The sequence below is a fragment of the Arachis ipaensis genome, chromosome B4 (assembly GCF_059453495.1).
Source record: "Arachis ipaensis isolate K30076 ecotype BB chromosome B4, ASM5945349v1, whole genome shotgun sequence".
In the NCBI taxonomy this organism is placed as follows: domain Eukaryota; kingdom Viridiplantae; phylum Streptophyta; class Magnoliopsida; order Fabales; family Fabaceae; genus Arachis; species Arachis ipaensis.
Genome location: NC_142439.1, coordinates 53145163 through 53165160, shown reverse-complemented (window position 1 = coordinate 53165160; position 19998 = coordinate 53145163). Strand labels below are relative to the sequence as shown.

The following is a 19998-nucleotide window of genomic DNA, read 5'->3' as shown; positions in this document are numbered from 1 at the left end:
AGGTGTCAAGGCATTTACATCCCTGCACCAATTTAGGCATGCAAAATGCCCTTGCACACAACTCTGGGCGTTCAGCGCCAGGTTGGTGCCCATTTTGGGCGTTCAACGCCCATTTGTTGCCCATTTCTGGCGTTGAACGCCAGAACCATGCTTGTTCTGGGGGTTCAGCGCCAGCTCCTCTCCAGGGTGCAATTCTGGCGTTCAGCGCCTAGATGATGCCCATTTTGGGTGTTCAGCGCCCAGATACTGCCCATTTTGGGCGTTCAGTGCCAGAACCATGCTCTGTTCTGGCATTGAACGCCAGGCAGGTGCTTCCTCCAGGGTGTGATTTTTCTTCTGCTGTTTTTGATTCTGTTTCTAAATTTTTCGTTTATTTTGTGACTCCACATGATCATGAACCTATAAAGACATATAACTAAGAAAAATATAGTTAGATAAATAAAAATTGGGTTGCCTCCCAACAAGCGCTTCTTTAATGTCAATAGCTTGACAGTGGGCTCTCATGGAGCCTCACAGATGTGCAGAGCTTTGTTGAGACCTCCCAACACCAAACTTAGAGTTTGGATATGGGGGTTTGACACCAAACTTAGAGTTTGGTTATGGCCTCCCAACACCAAACTTAGAGTTTAACTGTGGGAGCTTTGGTTGACTCTGCTTTGAGAGAAGCTTTTTCTGCTTCCTCTCCATGGATGCAGAGAGAGATCCTTGAGTTGTGAACATAAGGTTGTCCTTATTTAATTGAAGGATCAATTCTCCTCTGTCCACATCAATCATAGCTCTTGTTGTGGCTAGGAAAGGTCTTCCTAGGATGATGGATTCATCCTCTTCCTTTCCAGTATCCAGGACTATGAAATCATCAGGGATGTAAAGGCCTTCAACCTTTACTAACACGTCCTCTACTTGTCCATAAGCCTGTTTTCTTGAATTGTCTGCCATCTCTAATGAGATTTTAGCAGCTTGCACCCCATAGATTCCCAGTTTCTCTATTACAGAGAGAGGCATGAGGTTTATTCCTGAACCAAGGTCACACAGAGCCTTAAAGATCATGGTGCCTATGGTACAAGGTATTATGAACTTTCCAAGATCCTGTCTCTTCTGAGGCAATGTCAGTTGATCCAGATCACTTAGTTCATTGGCGAACAAGGGAGGTTCATCTTCCCAAGTTTCAATACCAAATAATTTGGCATTTAACTTCATGATTGCACCAAGGAACTTGGCGGCTTGCTCTTCAGTAACATCCTCATTCTCTTCAGAAGTGGAATACTCATCAGAGCTCATGAATGGCATAAGGAGGTTTAATAGAATCTCTATGGTCTCTAGATGAGCCTCAGAGTCCTTTGGTTCCTCAGAGGGAAGCTCCTTATTGATCACTGGACGTCCCAGGAGGTCTTCCTCCTTGGGATTCACGTCCTCTCCTTCCCTTACAGGTTCGGCCATGGTGCTTATGTCAATGGCCTTGCACTCTCCTTTTGGATTCTCTTCTGTATTGCTTGGGAGAGTACTAGGAGGGATTTCAGTGATCCTTTTACTCAGCTGGCCCACTTGTGCTTCCAAATTTTTAATGGAAGACCTTGTTTCATTCATGAAGCTCACAGTGGCGTTAGATAGATCAGAGAGTAAGTTTGCTAAATTAAAAGTATTTTGTTCAGAGTTCTCTGTCTGTTGCTGAGTGGATGATGGAAAGGGTTTACTATTGTTAAACCTGTTTCTTCCACCATTATTAAAGCCTTGTTGAGGCTTTTGATCCTTCCATGAGAAATTTGGATGATTTCTCCATGATGAGTTTTAGGTGTTTCCATATGGTTCACCCATGTATTTTAACTCTGCTATTGCAGGGTTCTCAGGATCATAAGCTTCTTCCTCAGAAGATGCCTCTTGAGTACTGTTGGATGCAGCTTACATTCCATTCAGACTCTGAGAAATCATATTGACTTGCTGAGTCAATATTTTATTCTGAGCCAATATGGCATTCAGAGTATCAATTTCAAGAACTCCCTTCTTCATAGGCGTCCCATTACTCACAAGATCCCTCTCAGAAGTGTACATGAACTGGTTATTAGCAACCATGTCAATGAGTTCTTGAGCTTCTGCAGGTGTTTTCTTTAGGTGAATGGATCCACCTGCAGAAGTATCCAATGACATCTTTGATAGCTCAGATAAACCATCATAGAATATATCCAGGATGGTCCATTCTGAAAGCATGTCAGAAGGACACTTTTTGGTCAGCTGCTTGTATCTTTCCCAAGCTTCATAGAGGGATTCACCTTCCTTCTGTCTGAAGGTCTGAACATCCACTCTAAGCTTGCTCAGCTTTTGAGGAGGAAAGAATTTGGCTAAGAAAGTCGTGACCAGCATATCCCAAGAGTTCAGGCTATCTCTGGGTTGAGAGTCCAACCACACTCTAGCTCTGTCTCTTACAGCAAAAGGGAAAAGCATGAGCCTGTAGACTTCAGGATCTACTCCATTAGTCTTAACAGTATCACAGATCTGCAAGAATTCAGTTAAGAACTGAAAAGGATCTTCAGATGGAAGTCCATGAAACTTGCAGTTCTGCTGCATCAGAGAAACTAGCTGAGGTTTCAACTCAAAATTGTTTGCTCCAATTGTAGGAATGGAGATGCTTCTTCCATGTAAATTGGAATTAGGTGCAGTAAAGTCACCAAGCATTCTCCTTGCATTATTGTTGTTGGGTTCGGCTATCATCTCCTTTACTTGTTCAAAATTTTCAATAAGGTTGTCTCTGGATTGTTGTAATTTAGCTTCTCTTAGTTTCCTCTTCAGAGTCCTTTCAGGTTCTGGATCAGCTTCAACAAGAATGCCTTTTTCCTTGTTCCTGCTCATAAGAAAGAGAAGAGAACAAGAAAAGAAGAGGAATCCTCTATGTCACAGTAAAGAGGTTCCTTATTGTTAGTAGAAGAAGAGAAAAATTCGAACACAGATGGAAGAGGGGGTTCGAATTTGGTGAGTGATGTGAGGAAGAGATGTTAGTTGATGAATAAATAAATAGAATAAGATGAGAGAGAAGGAGAATTTTCAAAAATTATTTTTGAAAAAGAGTTAGTGATTTTCGAAAATAGTTTTTGAAAAATTTAGTAATTTTCAAAAATTAAGATTTAAAAATTGAAATAATTAGTTAATTAAAAAGAAATTTTGAAAAAGAGGGAGATATTTTCGAAAATTAGAGAGAGAGAGTTAGTTAGGTAGTTTTGAAAAAGATAAGAAACAAATAAAAAGTTAGTTAGTTAGTTGAAACAAATTTTTAAAAGATAAGAAGTTAGGAAGTTAGAAGAGATATTTTGAAATCAATTTTTTTAAAAAAGGTGAGATAAGAAGATATTTTTGAAAAGATATGATAGAAATTAGTTTTTGAAAAAGATTTGAATTTTTAAAATCACAATTAATGACTTGATTCACAAGAAATCACAAGATATGATTCTAGAACTTAAAGTTTGAATCTTTCTTAACAAGTAACAAACTTGAAATTTTTGAATCAAAACATTAATTGATTATGTTATTTTCGAAAATTTGATATAAAAATAAGAAAAAGATTTTTGAAAAATATTTTTGAAATTTTCGAAAATAACTAAGAAATTTGAAAAAGATTTGATTTTTGAAAAAGATTTTGAAAAAGATGAGATTTTTAAATTGAAAATTTGATTTGACTCATAAAAACAACTAGATTTTTAAAAATTTTTGAAAAAGTCAAATCTAATTTCCGAAATTTTAAGAGAGAAAAAGGGAACGGTATTTTTTTTATTTTTGAATTTTTAATGATGAGAGAGGAAAACAAGAAAAATGATGCAATGCATGAAATTTTTAGATTAAAACAATGAATGCATGCAAGAATGCTATGAATGTCAAGATGAACACCAAGAACACTTTGAATGTCAAGATGAACACCAAGAACATATTTTTGAAAAAATTTTAATGCAAGGAAAACATGCAAGACACCAAACTTAGAATTCTTTAATGCTTAGACACTAAGAATTCAAGAATGCATATGAAAAACAAGAAAAGACACAAAACATGCAAATGCAAAGATCAAACAAGAAGACTTACCAAGAACAACTTGAAGCTCATGAAGAACACTATGAATGCATGAGAATTTTTGAAAAATGCAAGATGCACATGCAATTGACACCAAACTTATAACATGACTCAAGACTCAAACAAGAAACACAAAATATTTTTGATTTTTATGATTTTATGATTTTTTGTATTTTTATTTTAAAATTTTCGAAAATCATTTTGAAAAAGAAAAAAAATAAGGATTCAAAATTTTTCATATGAATTCCAGGAATCTTGTACTCTTTAGTCTAAAGCTCCAATCTGAGGGTTAGACATGGCTTAATAGCCAGTCAAGCTTTAGAATGGATTTACATCCATTGAGGTGATTAGTTGAAGACCAATCCCAAAGGAGTTTGGGTATGGCTTTTCAGCCAGATAGGATTCAACATGTTACCATGAAACTCTAGAATTCATTCTTGAATGTTTTGAAGCCATAGAATAATTTATTTTTGAAAACATTATTTTTTTATTAAATTTTTTTTTTCGAAAGCAAAAGAAAAATTTTTGAAAGATGTTTGAAAAATTTTTGAAAACTTTTTGAAAAGAAAATGAAAAGAAAGTTACCCAATCTGAGCAACAAGATGAACCGTCAGTTGTCTAAACTCGAACAATCCCCGGCAACGGCACCAAAAACTTGGTGCGCAGAAATTGTGATTACACTTTGATTATGTAAAATTCATTGCTCTTTCTTTCCCTGGCAATGGCGCCAAAAACATGATGCCAATACCATGGTTCACAACTTCGCATAACTAACCAGCAAGTGCACTGGGTCGTCCAAGTAATACCTTACGTGAGTAAGGATCGAATCCCATGGAGATTGTTGGTATGAAGCAAGCAATGGTCACCTTGTAAATCTCAGTCGGGCGGATATAAAATAGTAATGGGGTTTTCGAAAGTAATTAATAAAATAGGGATAGAAATACTTATGTATATCATTGGTGAGAATTTCAAATAAGCGTATGGAGATGCATTCATTCCTCTGAACCTCTGCTTTCCTGCTGTCTTCATCCAATCAATCTTACTCCTTTCCATGGCTGGCTTTATGTAATGTATCACTATTGTCAATGGCTACTTTCGGTCTTCTCTCAGGAAAATGATCCAAATGCCCTGTCACAGCACGGCTAATCGTCTGGAGGCATCACCCCTGTCAATGGTTACATCTTATTCTCTAAGTGAAAATGGTCAACGCACCCTGTCACGGCACGGCTATTCATCTGTCGGTTCTCGATAATGCTGGAATAGGATTTACTATCCTTTTGCATCTGTCACTACGCCCAGCAATCGCGAGTTTGAAGCTCGTCAAAGTCATTCAATCATTGAATCCTACTCGGAATACCACAGACAAGGTTTAGAATTTACGGATTCTCTTGAATGCCGCCATCATTCTAGCTTACACCACGAAGATTCCGATTAAGAGATCTAAGAGATACTCATTCAATCTAATGTAGAACGGAAATGGTTGTCAGGCACGCGTTCATAGGGAATGATGATGATTGTCACGTTCATCACATTCAGGTTGAGGTGTGAATGAATATCTTAGAAGTGAAACAAGATGAATTGAATAGAAAACAGTAGTACTTTGCATTAATCTTTGAGGAACAGTAGAGCTCCACACCTTAATCTATGGAGTGCAGAAACTCTACCGTTGGAAATACATAAGTGAAAGGTCCAGGCATGGCCGAGAGGCCAGCCCTCAAAACGTGATCAATAGTCTCCTAAGATGAACAATGGATTAAAACTGAGACCAAAAATGAATAATACAATAGTAAGAGGTCCTATTTATAGTAAACTAGCTACTAGGGTTTACAGAAGTAAGTAATTGATGCATAAATCCACTTCCGGGGCCCACTTGGTGTGTGCTTGGGCTGAGCTTGAGTGTTGCACGTGTAGAGGTCCTTCTTGGAGTTGAACGCTAGCTTTTGTGCCAGTTTGGGTGTTGAACTCCACTTTGTAGCTTGTTTCTGGCGCTGGACGCCAGAATTGGGCAGAGGGCTGGCGTTGAACGCCAGTTTGCATCGTCTAAACTTGGGCAAAGTATGGACTATTATATATTGCGGGAAAGCCCTGGATGTCTACTTTTCAACGCAATTGGAAGCGCGCCATTTTGAGTTCTGTAGCTCTAGAAAATGCACTTTGAGTGCAGGGAGGTAAGAATCCAACAGCATCAGCAGTCCTTCTTCAACCTCTGAACCTGATTTTTGCTCAAGTCCCTCAATTTCAGCCGGAAAATACCTGAAATCACAGAAAAATACACAAACTCATAGTAAAGTCTAGAAATGTGAATTTAACATAAAAACTAATGAAAACATCCCTAAAAGTAACTAGATTCTCCTAAAAACATACTAAAAACAATGCCAAAAAGCGTATAAATTATCCGCTCATCAGTAGCTCATGAAAGTAGGGGACATAGAATTTTAAGCATTGAACCCTCACTGATGATGTATGTACGCTCTAATCTCTCTAGTGTATAGGGCAATCACTCTATCCTTCTCTAATCATGCTCTCTAATTTTTGTTCTTCTCCTAACCAATCAACAATATTTAATATACCAATGCAAACATCGTGAGGTCTTTTCAAGGTTGTAATGGGGCCAAGGTAATGGTAAGGATACACATATGGCTAAGTAAGCTTATAAACTGATTCTTTAATTAACCCAAACTTTATCATAACCTATATATATATTCTATATAACTTTAGAATTCATACCTAGTTACCCAGAATTTCCCTTTCACATTCCATACTCATGTATCAACTTTTTATTTTAATTTTATCATACGTGCATTGATCTTTGAATTCTTAACTTAACATTGGGGTAATTTTGTCCCCTTATTTATTTATTGAATATTTTTGGTTTTTTTTTTTCAATATAGGCATAAAAATAAACATAGCTTATCAATGCACATAGATTTTTAATTCTTATAGTTTCACATGAGTAGCTATCCAAATTTCGATTATATTATCCTGACACATTCCCTTATTATCTTTTGTTCCCACAATTTCCTATACTTAATTAGCACACACAATTCTATCTTAAGCTAACCAAAGATTTAGTTTGGGATATATAATTATTTTTCTGCTTAAGGCTAGTAATGTGGTAAAATATAGAACAAATGGAATTTAAAGGCACAAAGTGGCTAACAAAGATAATTGAAAGGGTAGGCTTAATTTGGATAAGTGAGCTAAAAAATTAATGGCCTCAATCATATGCAAGCATATAAATATAATAAATATTGGACATATAGAATGGAACAAAATATAGATCACAATCATAGAGAAGTAAACACACAAGAATAAAATAATTATGGTTAAATAATGTAACCATGCATAAAGGATCAAATCTCACAGGTTGTGTGTTCTTTAGCTCAAAATTCATGTTCCAAATACAACTTCAAGCAAATTTAACATAAAAATTTTAATTAAAATTAGTGAAATTTCGTTCCAAAGATAGAGTCTTAGAAGAAACTTATTGTCTTTTCAATCAAGTAGAACATGCATGCAACTAATCTATTACTATGCAATTTATTTTATTCTATAAAAGAAAAATTAACTAAATATCCTAATTTATTGGTGTTTAAGGAAGAGAAATTACCTCCAGAAGTCAGGTACTGACTGACCTCCCCACACTTAAGGCTTTGCACCGTCCTCGGTGCCATCTGTCAGGAACAGCGGTGGGCTGGTAGCAGTATCGCCACAGTCGGGACCATCATGGCTCCCTGTGCTGGTAAAGGAAGTGGAGTCCGGAGTGTCTGAGTCCTTGAATTTTCCCATGATCAGCTCCTTGAGGTATGTGAATCGGCGCTTGTGATGGCGCTCTCTCATCTTAGCTTTGTGTTCCTGCCGATCCAACCTTTCGAGTATCTGATGGAGCAGTTGGTCTGTTGTAGGTGCTTGTGGTACGGAAGGAGAAATGTCCTGAGCCGGTTCAGTGGGCTGGCTTGTAGTGGCTGCTGAGGGTCTGATATATTTCCCATTAGGGACATATTGATCATCCCGTGGAAGCATGGCTTTGGTGTCCCCAGCTCTGAAGGAGACTCCGGCTGCTGAGATAAGATCTGAGACCAAGGTGGGGAAAGGTGAGTTGCCCGCGATTTCTACGTATCCCATGGCATTCCGGATGTGTCTTGGTAGGTTCAGAGGTTGGTCTGTAAGGATGCACCATAGTAGAACAGCCATGTCCGCAGTGAAGGAGGACTCGTGAGTGCTCGGAAAGACGTAATGGGACATGATCTGTGCCCATACGCAAGCCTCCAAGGAAAGTGCTTAAGCCGATATTCCCTTAGGGTGGGTACGATGGTATCCGTAGATCCAATGGCTGCCAGGTAGTGCAATAACTCTGAGAACGACGTTCCAGTCAAATTGGTACATCTGGCGCTTGAGTGCGGCTTCTTGAAAGGCGTCCAATCCTTCTGGAACAGGGGGAAAACCTAAAGCTTTTTGGATGGCCTCTTTTTTAATGGGGACTTGCTTCTGACGGACAAAGACAGACTACAAGGTTGGCAGGTGGAAGTTGGAGTAGAACTCGACTACCCAAGAAAGATTGACCTGCTTCGGCTGTCTCTGTAGGAAATCCCATTGTCTTTGTGCAATTTGTGGCTCAACAAATGTAGCAATATGGTTTCGGAGGAGAAGAAGGTATTCATTGTTGTAACTCCTTTCTGCCAGGATGGGGAACATCTGCTCACAGTAGCGATTGGGAAATCGCGCAGTGTCCTTTGCTGGGAAGGCTTTTTCTTTATCATCAACTTTTATAATCCTCTTAAGTCTTTGGGTTGAGGGCTTGACTGCAGTTGAAGAAGGCTCTGCCACTAGTGCTCTCTTTGTTCCTCTCCTTGCTGTTGATTTGGGAGTAGCTTTCTCTCTGCTTTTCTTGGTGGCTATTCTGAAAAAGGGAAGAGAAAGTAAACTAAATTCGAAGAGATAGAGCAAGGAAGAGAACGGAAAGGGGTGGTTATGAATGCACATTAAAAGGTAAATGATGTTAACACATGGTCATGACTACATGTGAAAAGTCATCAATGGAAAATAGTTAGTGCATATGATGACAAGTGAATGCAAGGTGTTTATTGGCATGCTGGCAAAGGCATGTGTAGCATAGATCAAGCATCACTCATAATAAACCATCACATTTGTATTGAAAATTAATTTCAATTAATACAATAGTAAAGGGAATTTGTGAAAAGCAAGCATTGAATAGTAGAATAATGTAGAAAAATGCATAATGCCATATTGGCTTTTTCACAAACACATAGCATGCATGGTAAATAAGGTATAGAAAGTATTAAGGTGAACATGCAAGCAACCTTTTTTAATTGCCAAATAATTTTACAACAATCCACAAGCATATAATGAGAAATAATGACTCAAATAAATTTCCAACACCAAGTAAAAAGGAAAAAAGAAAGAAAAAGAAAATATGGATAATGAAAATAAAAAGAAAAGAAAAGAAGATAACATATAAAAATAAGAAGAATAATAGAAAAGTAAGGAGAGAAGAAGAAAAGAAAACCTTGTTAATGTGGGTGAGAAAGAGAGAGAGAGACTAGAAAGTGAGAAAGAAGGAAGAAGGTAGAAAGAAGAAAGAAGGAGGGAAAAAGAGAAAATAGGATTTGGGGAAAAGAAAAGATAAGATAAGTGGCAAATTATGGAAGCTATGCGGCGCAAGCGACGCGGCCGCGTGGGGCACGCGGTCGTGCGAATTGCGCTTAAACTGATTGACGCGATCGCGTCGGTCACGCGGTCGCGTCGGTCACGCGGTCGCGTGACCCGTTTTATGCTACTGGAGCGAGGGTAGCCTCGCGCTCGCACAACTCTCTGTTCGAAATTATATTGTTGCCAAATCTTGGGTGACGCGATCGCGTGGGGCACGCGATCGCGTGAGTGGCCATTAGAAGGATGTGACGCGGTCGCGTCGGTTACGCGGCCGCGTGGGAAGGATTTGCGTTTAGCACCAATCCAGCACCACTCTAGCACAACTTTCGGTCGTGCACCCTTTTTACGTCGAATTCCAGGGCACGCGGCAGCGTGGGTGACGCGGTTGCATGGGAGGCCAATGTTCCCAATCGACGTGGATGCGTCGGCGACGCGGTCACGTGGGGCAATTTGTGCCATTGGCACGCCTCCAGCCACGCTCCTGCGTGACTCTCTGTTTGCTTATTATTTTTTCCCATCTCCTTGCGACGCGGACGCGTCAATGATGCGGTCGCGTCGCGTGAAAAATATATTTTTTTAAAAGTAAAAGTATGTAAATGCAGATGCACGAAATGTACTAATAAAGAGAAGAGTTATTGAATAGGAAAATTAAAAATAAAGAAAAGAATGATCATACTATGGTGGGTTGTCTCCCACCTAGCACTTTGCTTTAATGTCCGTAAGTTGAACGCTCCACTAGCTCAGTTTTCGGCTATGTGGGGATCTTCCAAGAGGAAGATCTCGAGCTCCTTATTTTTCTTCAGCTGCTCGCCATGGTACAGCTTTAAACGATGTCCATTGACTTTGATAAGTTCAAAGCTTGAAGGATGGCTTAGGTGATAAGCTCCGTATGGTTCGGCCTTCTCTACTCTGTATGGACCTTCCCATCTTGATCTCAACTTGCCTAGCATGAGCCTCAGTCGAGATTTGTAAAGGAGGACTAAATCCTCAGGTTAGAACTCTTTTCTCTTGATGTGCTGATCATGTACAGCCTTCATCTTCTCCTTGTATAGTCTTGAGTTCTCATAAGCTTCCAGGCGAAGGCTTTCCAATTCTTGCAGTTGCAATTTTCTTTCAGCTCCTTCTTCCTCAATTCCCATGTTGCACTCCTTTACTGCCCAAAAGGCTTTGTGCTCTACTTCAACAGGGAGATGACAAGCTTTTCCATAAACTAAGCAAAAAGGGCTCATCCCAATGGGTGTTTTGTATGCTGTTCTGTATGCCTAGAGTGCATCTTGTAGCCTGGTGCTCCAGTCTCTTCTATGAGGTTTGACTATCTTCTGCAAGATACAGTTTATCTTTCTGTTTGACACCTCGGCTTGCCCATTAGTCTGAGGATGGTATGTTGTTGCAACCTTATGAATTATTCCATGCTTCTTCATTAATCATGTTAGTCTCCTGTTACAAAAATGGGTGCCTTGATCGCTCACGGTTGCTCGTGGTGATCCAAAGCGACAAATAATGTGGTTTCTCACAAAGGAAACAACAGTGTTAGCATCATCAGTGTGGGTAGGAATTGCTTCCACCCATTTGGAAACGTAATCCACAGCTAACAATATATAAAAATAACGATTAGAATTTGGAAATGGACCCATGAAGTCAATGCCCTAAACATAAAAAATTTCACAGAAAAGCATAATTTGTTGAGGCATCTCATCCCTCTTGGATATATTACCAAATTTTTGGCATGGAAAACAAGATCTACAAAATTCAGCAGCGTCTCTAAAAAGAGTAAGCCACCAGAATCCACAGTCTAAGATTTATCTAGCTGTTCTTTGAGGGCCAAAATGTCCTCCACTCTCAGATGAGTGACAGGCCTCTAAGATGGACTGGAATTCTGATTGAGGCACACACCGTCTAATTACCTGGTCAGCGCCACATCTCCATAAATATGGGTCATCCCATATATAATATTTAGACTCGCTTTTCAGCTTGTCTCTTTGATGCTTAGAAAAGTTTGGAGGAAAGGTGCGGCTAACTAGATAATTAGCTACAGGTGCATACCAAGGGACTACCTCGGATACTGCTTGCAGGTTATCAAATGGGAAATTATCAGCTATAGGAGTGGGGTCATCTGTAATGTGCTCAAGGCGATTGAAATGGTCTGCCACTAAATTCTGATTACCACTCCTATCCTTAATTTCTAAATCAAATTCTTGTAATAGCAGTATCCAACGTATAAGCCTTGGTTTGGACTCCTTTTTAGCTAATAGATACTTTAGAGCTGTGTGGTCTGAGTACACTACTACCTTTGTACCAAGTAAATAGGCTCGGAATTTATCCAGAGCAAAAACGATAGCAAGAAGCTCTTTCTCAGTAGTAGTGTAATTGGACTGTGCGGCATCTAGAGTTTTAGACGCATAAGCAATAACAAAAGGATCCTTACCTTCACGCTGAGCCAATGCTGCTCCTACTGCATGGTTGGAAGCATCGCACATTATTTCGAATGGCTGGCTCCAGTCCGGTCCTCTCACAATTGGAGCTTGAGTCAGGGCGGTCTTCAGCTTATCAAACACTTGTTTGCAATCCTCACTGAACTCGAATTCAATATCTTTCTACAGTAGCCTGGATAAGGGAAGTGCTACCTTACTGAAGTCCTTAATGAATCTCCTGTAAAAACCTGCATGGCCAAGGAACGAACGGACTTCCCTCATAGATGAGGGGTAAGGTAAACTAAAAATAACATCCACCTTTGCTGGATCTACAGAAATGCCAGTATTAGAAACAACATGTCCTAGCACAATACCTTGTTTAACCATAAAGTGACATTTTTCAAAATTTAATACAAGGTTTGTACTGACACATCTATCTAATACTCTAGATAATCCATCTAAGCAAAGGCTAAAGGAATCGCCATATACACTAAAATCTTCCATAAAAACTTCCATATAGTCCTCAATAAGATCAGAGAAAAGACTCATCATGCACCTTTGGAAGGTAGCTGGTGCATTGCACAAGCCAAAGGGCCTTCTCTTGTAAGCATAAGTCCCAAAAGGACATGTAAAAGTGGTCTTTTCCTGATCCTCAGGAGCTATATGAATCTGGAAATAACCTATGTAACCATCTAGAAAACAATAATGTGATTTACCTGACAGGCGATCCAGCATTTGATCAATGAATGGAAGAGGATAGTGATCCTTACGAGTGGCTTGGTTGAGACGCTTGTAATCAATGCAGACCCTCCAAGCATTTTGTACTCTGGTTGCTATGAGCTCTCCATGCTCATTTTTCATTGTAGTGACTCCAGACTTCTTTGGCACCACTTGTACTGGGCTTACCCATTCACTGTCTGAGATGGGATAGATGATATCTGCCTCCAGTAGTCTGGTCACTTCCTTCTTGACAACCTCTAAGATAGTGGGGTTCAGTCTTCTCTGGGGTTGACGAACGGGTCTTGTTCCCTCTTCTAAAAATATTCTGTGCTCACATACTTGAGGGTTGATGCCTACTATGCCTACTATTCTGAGAATGTCCCCACATTTGGACTTTGTCCTGTGTGCTTCTCTTCTAACTCCTCCTGGTGAACTTCAGCTATGGTTTCGTCAATGATGTCACACTGGAAGATAGAATGATCATCTGGAGGGTACTTCAGAACTCCATTCAGATTGAAGCTTACTACTCGAACATCTATTTCAAAAGAGTATGTTCCTGAAAAAGCATCTAATTTGAACTTTGATGTCTTCAGGAAAGGTCTTCCAAGTAGGATTGATGACGGCTTCTTTGAGTCATTTTGGGGAATCTCCAGAATATAAAAATCAGTGGGGAATGTGAGTCCCTTAATGCCCACTAATACATCTTCATCAACTCCAACCACTATAATAATGCTTTTATTTGCTAACACAAAATGAGCTGCCGACCTTTTTAAGGGAGGGAGCCTCAAAATATCATATATAGACAAAGGCATTATACTCACACATGCTCCTAAATCACACATGCAGTCAGAAATTATCACACCACCAATAGTACAATTAACCATACAAGGACCTAGGTCACTACATTTTTTAGGTAAACCACCCATTAAAGCAGATATGGAACTACCTAAAGGAATAGTTTTTAATTAATTAATTTTGTCTTTATGTATACATAAATCTTTTAGAAACTTTGCATATTTAGGTACCTGTTGAATAACATCAAATAGAGGAACAGTTACCTCAACCTTTTTGAATATCTCTACCATTTTTGGATCAGGTTCCAGCTGCTTCCTGGGCTTCCTTGCAAGTTGTGGAAAAGGAATAGGAGTGGTGTCTTCTACAGTGTCTGCACCTTTTGATGCTTCCTCCTGTGGTTGAACTTCTTCTTTTTCAACTATGTCCTGTATGTCTTCTTCCTCTTCAACATCTTCTAATTCCACTACCTCTTCAGCTGAGGTGTGTTCTGGTGGGCTTGGCTCCTCCTGGTTCCTCTCCTGCAGTGTGGTTCCGGACCTTAGGATGATGGCATTAATGCCACCCTTGGGATTGGGTAATGGTTGAGAGGGAATTCCACTAGAGCTCAAAGGCTGGTTATTGGAGTTATTTATTGATCCAATCTGTGAGACAAGAGCTTGCAAAGTAGCGTTTAGACAATTTAGAGTGGCATTAATGTTATTTTCCATGGTCTATTGTCTCCGATCAATAGATTGTAATAAGTCAATATTGGTAGATGAAGAAGGATAGGTAATTTGAGAGGTCCGCTGTTGGGTATTCTGTGGTCCTTGGAATTGCGTCAGGTGAGGTACTCTGTAAGGCTGGTACTGGTTCTGTTGCCTGTTGTTGTTATTATTCCACCTCTGATTTCCCTGATTGTCTCTACCTCCTCTGTTGTTGTTGTCCCTCCAATTCTGGTTAGAATTGTCCTGCCATCCATGGTTGTAATTGCCACTTTGATTGTACCCTTGGTTGGGGCGGTCATAGAAGTTATGAGTGGCTACCACGGTGTTGTCTTCCTGCTAGAGCTGCGGATATTCATCAGTATGATGGCTATAATCAGCACAGATTTCGCAAACTCTCTGTGAGACTAACTGTTGGTTTTGCTGTGGTGGAGAAGGTTGAGCTTGCTGAACCTGTTGTTGATTCAATTGCATCTGCTTCAGCAAGTTGGTCATTTCACAGATACTCTGAGTAAGAGCAGCAGTCTCTCTGCTAGAGGATACTTCTGCAACCGCTTTTGAACGGCCTTGTTTCTGCCTGTGATTCATAGTAGATTCAGCTAAGTTGCTGATCAATTGCCATGCCTCATCAGTGGTCTTGTACTTTTTTATAGACCCATTGCTAGTGTAACAACCCCGATTTTCGAGTACGCGAGATCTTTACTGAAGGTACGAATTTCTCCGGAAGATCAGTAAGGGGAAAATCTTTGATATATCATCAAGAATCTCAATCCTCATTGTCATTATGTCACCTTTAAGTTAGAACCTTTCCCGAGGCAAGCTCGATAATGCAGTCGCGAAGAACCTAGTTTTTGAACCGTATCGGTTAGGAGTTTTGATTCGGTTTTTCGTAAATAATCTCAGTTTGATAAACCGGACTCGATTTATGAGAGAAGAGAGATAATAGGATGATATTATCATTATATTAGTATTAGAAGCTTCTTGAATAATATTATAAGGTTACCTGGTCAGTTTTAGTTAAAAATAGAAAACCGGTTTAACCGGGTTCACAATTTACTGGTGCAGCTTAGCACCAGCACTCTCTGATGACATTAGCAATGCTAAGGCCTCATTATTCATGTTTCATTCTCATAATAAATATGTTACTAGTGTCATTTATGCTAGTAGCTCAGAAAATAATTTTTAGAAATGTTTTTGCAAGTGTTCCGATACATCTAGTTTTAGTAGTTATACACCTGAGATATTTTAATATTATTTTAATCCACCTCCAAGCCAACCAATCACAACTCACCCTACACCCCCAAAACCCCCAAGGCTGGCTCATTTTCACTTTGTGGCCGAAAATGGGTAGAGAGAAAAAGAGAGAAAAGTTCTTAGTTCCAAATCTTCAAAGCTTGATTTCTGCTGAACTAAAACTCAAATCAAAATTCCAATCCGACCAAAATGATCCTCTCTTCTTTCTGTACATGATTATATGACTTATCAAGGCTGGGATCAAGGTGAGTTGGCTGCACCATCTCTCTTTTGATTCAGTTTCAAGGAAACATGCTTAAATATGTGTTTTCTTGATGTGATTTAGGAGGAAAAAGTGCTTAAGGACCACCTGAAAATCTAACTGAATTAGGGGCAGCAAAATCAGGTAGGGTGGCACAAATTAATCTTGATTATTTGTGTTTGAGATGTGTGAATGTTGTATAATTTGGCTGTGCTAAAAATTGGTTGCATATATGATTGATTCTTGGTGAATATTTGGTGAAATTTTGATGAAATTTGATGAAATTCAAGCTTTAAAGTTCATGTTCTTGGGCAGCTGGAAAAACGAAACCCTAAGCTTAAATTGAGGTTCAATTTGTGTTGAAATCATGAAGAAAAGATGGGGTTTTAGTGGCTGCTAATTTATTATGAATTATAGTAAAAATCGGTTGCTGAAAAGATTGAAAAACGGGTAAAAACAGAGAAAGAATCTGAAGAATTTATGAAGAACATGAAGAACACTTTGAGTGTGGTGAAGAACAATGAAGAACACCTTTTTGATTCATAAAAGGGCAAGGAAGTAATTATTTTGGTGTTTGAGGGGTTATTTCGTAATTACTGAAAGTTAGGGTGGTAAAAGTAGAAATATTAAAAGTTACGGGTGGTAAAAAGTGAATTTTAAAGGTTAAAGGTTAAAGTAAAGTTAATTTTCGAAAATATATTAATAAAATAATAAATAATAATAAAATATTAAATAATAATATTTAATTAAAAATAATATTTTAATAAAAATAATAAAATAATGCGAAAAAGGTAGTTTTCTGTAAAAGCTTTAGAAAGACAACTTTAAGTGCAGAATCTCATAATTACCTTCATAAAACACTTAGGGAGTGGTAAGAACATATTGGTGAGGCAAAGATAAATAAAAGATAAAAGTTTTAGAAAAGATAAAAATCGAAGAAAAAGTCTGTAAGATTTTAATGACAGAAAAACAGACAGAGACTAGCAAACAAACTAGGGCAACATAGTTAGTCTTTGAGTTGCGACTAGGGTTAGGTATTATATGAAAAGTTAAATTGTTTTAGTATAGACTTAATGAACCTATACTTGGGACATGCTAACTTTTTATACCGAAATTTACATAAGCTTTAAATACACAGATTAAACAGAGAAATCAGAGCAGGGTAAAGAGACTAAGAGCAGAAGGCTTATTGAAAGGTTAATTGTTGCTTGAGGCAACCCAAGAGATATTGTTTGCTTATTCGTTGCTAAATGCAACCTAAGAGATAATATTTATTATCTGTTGCTTTAAGCAACCCAAGAGTTTCTGTAGGGAAACTTGGATACCTACAGCAATTTTCCGTTCCCAAGAGTATATTTCCTGCGAGTAGAAAGCAGAGGCTGTCTCAATAGAGCTGCTAATAATTATATGCACATTTATTTGAACGGAAGATCGTATCCGGGAAATCGTGAACTCGTGACCGGATAAATGTCGGGAATGCAAGTGCTAACCGACACATGAGCTCATGGCCTGTACTAGGGCTAGACATTGATGACAAGTCATCTTAGCCTAGTTTCACTAGCCCTTTTCTTTAGTTTTCAATTGAATTATGCACTTTCTTGAGCCATAAGCAAGCTAATTGGGTAGATTTTCATGTTTCCTTTGATTTAATCAACCATGTATGAATTCATGCTATTTCATGAGGTTTTATACTATAATTGTCACATATTATGAAAGAATGAATATCTCATGATTTTAAGCATAGCTTTGATGTGTTTGGTTGATTAATGATAGGTGAAGAAAGCTTGGAGAAAGGTTGAAGCAAGGAGGAATAGCTAGGAGTAAAGAGAGGACAATGGAATAAGTGAAATTGAACCAGGAAGCAAAAAGCTGGACCTAAAGTTAGCCTCAAACTTTTGCACAAACTTTTGGGTGAAAAGTTAGCCCCAACGTTAGCCCCTAACTTTTGGGCTAACGTTGGAACATGAAAATCACTCCCTGGCTACCAAAAGTTTGCGCCAACGTTAGCCCCTAACTTTTGGACTAACGTTGGCACATGAAAAATACAAGGGGAGGAGCAAAAATTTGCGCCAACGTTAGCCTCTAACTTTTGGGCTAACGTTGGCGCCATAAGTGCACTAAGGAAGGCCAACGTTGGAGCAAAAGTTAGACCTCTAACTTTTGCACCAACGTGGGTATCAGCAAAATATGGGGGCTGATATGAAAAGTTGGACCAAAAGTTAGACCCTAACTTTTGCTCCAACTTTTACTCAAACTTTTGCAAAACTCCAACCCTGTTCATTTGGTTCGTTTTGGTTCTTCTCCAAACTCCAAGAGCAATCAACCAAGGCCTCTTTCAACCCAATTCCACCAAGAGCAAAGGCCCAACTCAAGGCTTGAAGATCATTTGAAGAAAGTGTATAAATAGGATAGAATTCAAGTTCTTCGGGGAGCTTTCCCTTTGAATTTTCATAATAGTTTTCGGAGAGCTTTGGATATTGAGTGATCTTTAATTTCTTAGTCTTGGGGAAGGAGAATTCACTTCTCTTCCTCTTAGTTTTATTGCTTTCAATTTCAATTACAATTCTCTTGGATCTTGGGTTGGAGAATTGAAGAGATTCTGTTTCAATCTCATCCTTGGATCTCTCTGCTTTATTTACTGCTTGATAGAATTTAATTTCTGTTAATTGCTCTTCATCTACTTTCCTTGCAATTTACAATTCCCTTGCAATTGTTCTTGTTGGATCTAGGAAGGCATTGAGATCTAGACTTGGTTTTCTAGTCTCTGAGTCTTGAGATCTGAACTTTCAATTTCTAATTCTCTGTTTACTGTTTTCATATTCATTTACTTTTCTGCTTCAAGATCCGATTTAACCCAAACCCTCTTCTACTTCTCTGCTTGATGCAAATTTACTTTTCCTTGTTTAATTTCTGCAAATCCAAGTCCCAATCCCCTTTACAATTCAAGTCATTTACATTTCTTGCACTTTAAGATTCCGCAATTTACATTTCTTGCATTCTAAGTTTCTGCCATTTAATTTCTTGTTCTTTAAGATTCAGCAATTTATTTCCTGTTCTCTTTAATTCCATGCAATTTAATTTCTGCAAATCACAAAACATTCAACCAAATCTTGATTAGCTTGACTAAATTAACCACTAAGCTAAAATTGCTCAATCCTTCAATCCCTGTGGGATCGACCTCACTCCCGTGAGCTTTTATTACTTGATGCGACCCGGTACACTTGCCGGTTAGATTTGTGTGTTTTGGGAGAAATTCATTTTTCCACCAAAATACTCATCAAGTTTTTGGCGCCGTTGCCGGGGATTGATTAGATTGACAATGATTAAGTGAGGTGGTGATCTAGATCATGCACTTTTTCTTTAATTTTGATTAACCCACTAATTGTTTGATTTTTTGCTTAACTAACTAACACTTCAATCTAGCAGTAGATTGAAGTGTCACTGGTTTTGTGCATTTCTCATGCTCTGCTTGTATGTCAGGCACAAGAAGAACCACACCCAATTTTCATGAACAAGACGAAAGAACTCTCAGGAGGTTAAGAAGAGCTGAAAGAGGGAAAAATATTGTTGGAGAAGAGGAATCAGACGAGGAATTTCAAGAGATGGAGGAACATTCAACCAATCCACCAGGTGGAGCAAACAACAATAATGACAACCTACCCCAGAGGAGAGTTTTGGCCTCCTACACCTTTGCAAATCCTAGACATTGTGGAAGCAGCATCTTAGCTCCAAATGTCAATGCTAACAATTTTGAACTCAAGCCACAACTCATCACTTTGGTTCAGAACAATTGCTCTTTTGGGGGAGAACCACTTGAAGACCCGCACCAACACTTATCCACTTTCTTGAGGATATGCAACACTGTCAAAACTAATGGTGTGCCTCTTGACAGTTACAAGCTGATGCTATTCCCATTTTCTCTCAGGGACAAGGCCACTCAATGGTTGGAATCTTTTCCAAGGGACAGCATCAACAACTGGGATGATTTGGTAACCAAGTTTCTTGCCAAGTTTTATCCACCTCAGAGGATTATAAGGTTGAAGGCTGAGGTACAAACATTTACACAAATGGAGGCTGAACCCATCTATAAGGCATGGGAGAGGTACAAGGCTCTAATCAGGAAATGTCCCCCTGCCATGTTTAATAAGTGGGAGAAGCT

The 19998-nt window shown here is 38.8% G+C and overlaps 1 non-coding gene across 1 annotated transcript; it reads left to right on the top strand.

The window, feature by feature from the left end:
• The first annotated feature begins 2196 nt into the window (after positions 1-2196).
• On the top strand, positions 2197-2304 carry LOC148567589 (small nucleolar RNA R71). The gene has a single exon (XR_015882608.1). It is a non-coding gene; the product is annotated as a small nucleolar RNA R71 (small nucleolar RNA).
• The last annotated feature ends 17694 nt before the right edge of the window (positions 2305-19998 follow it).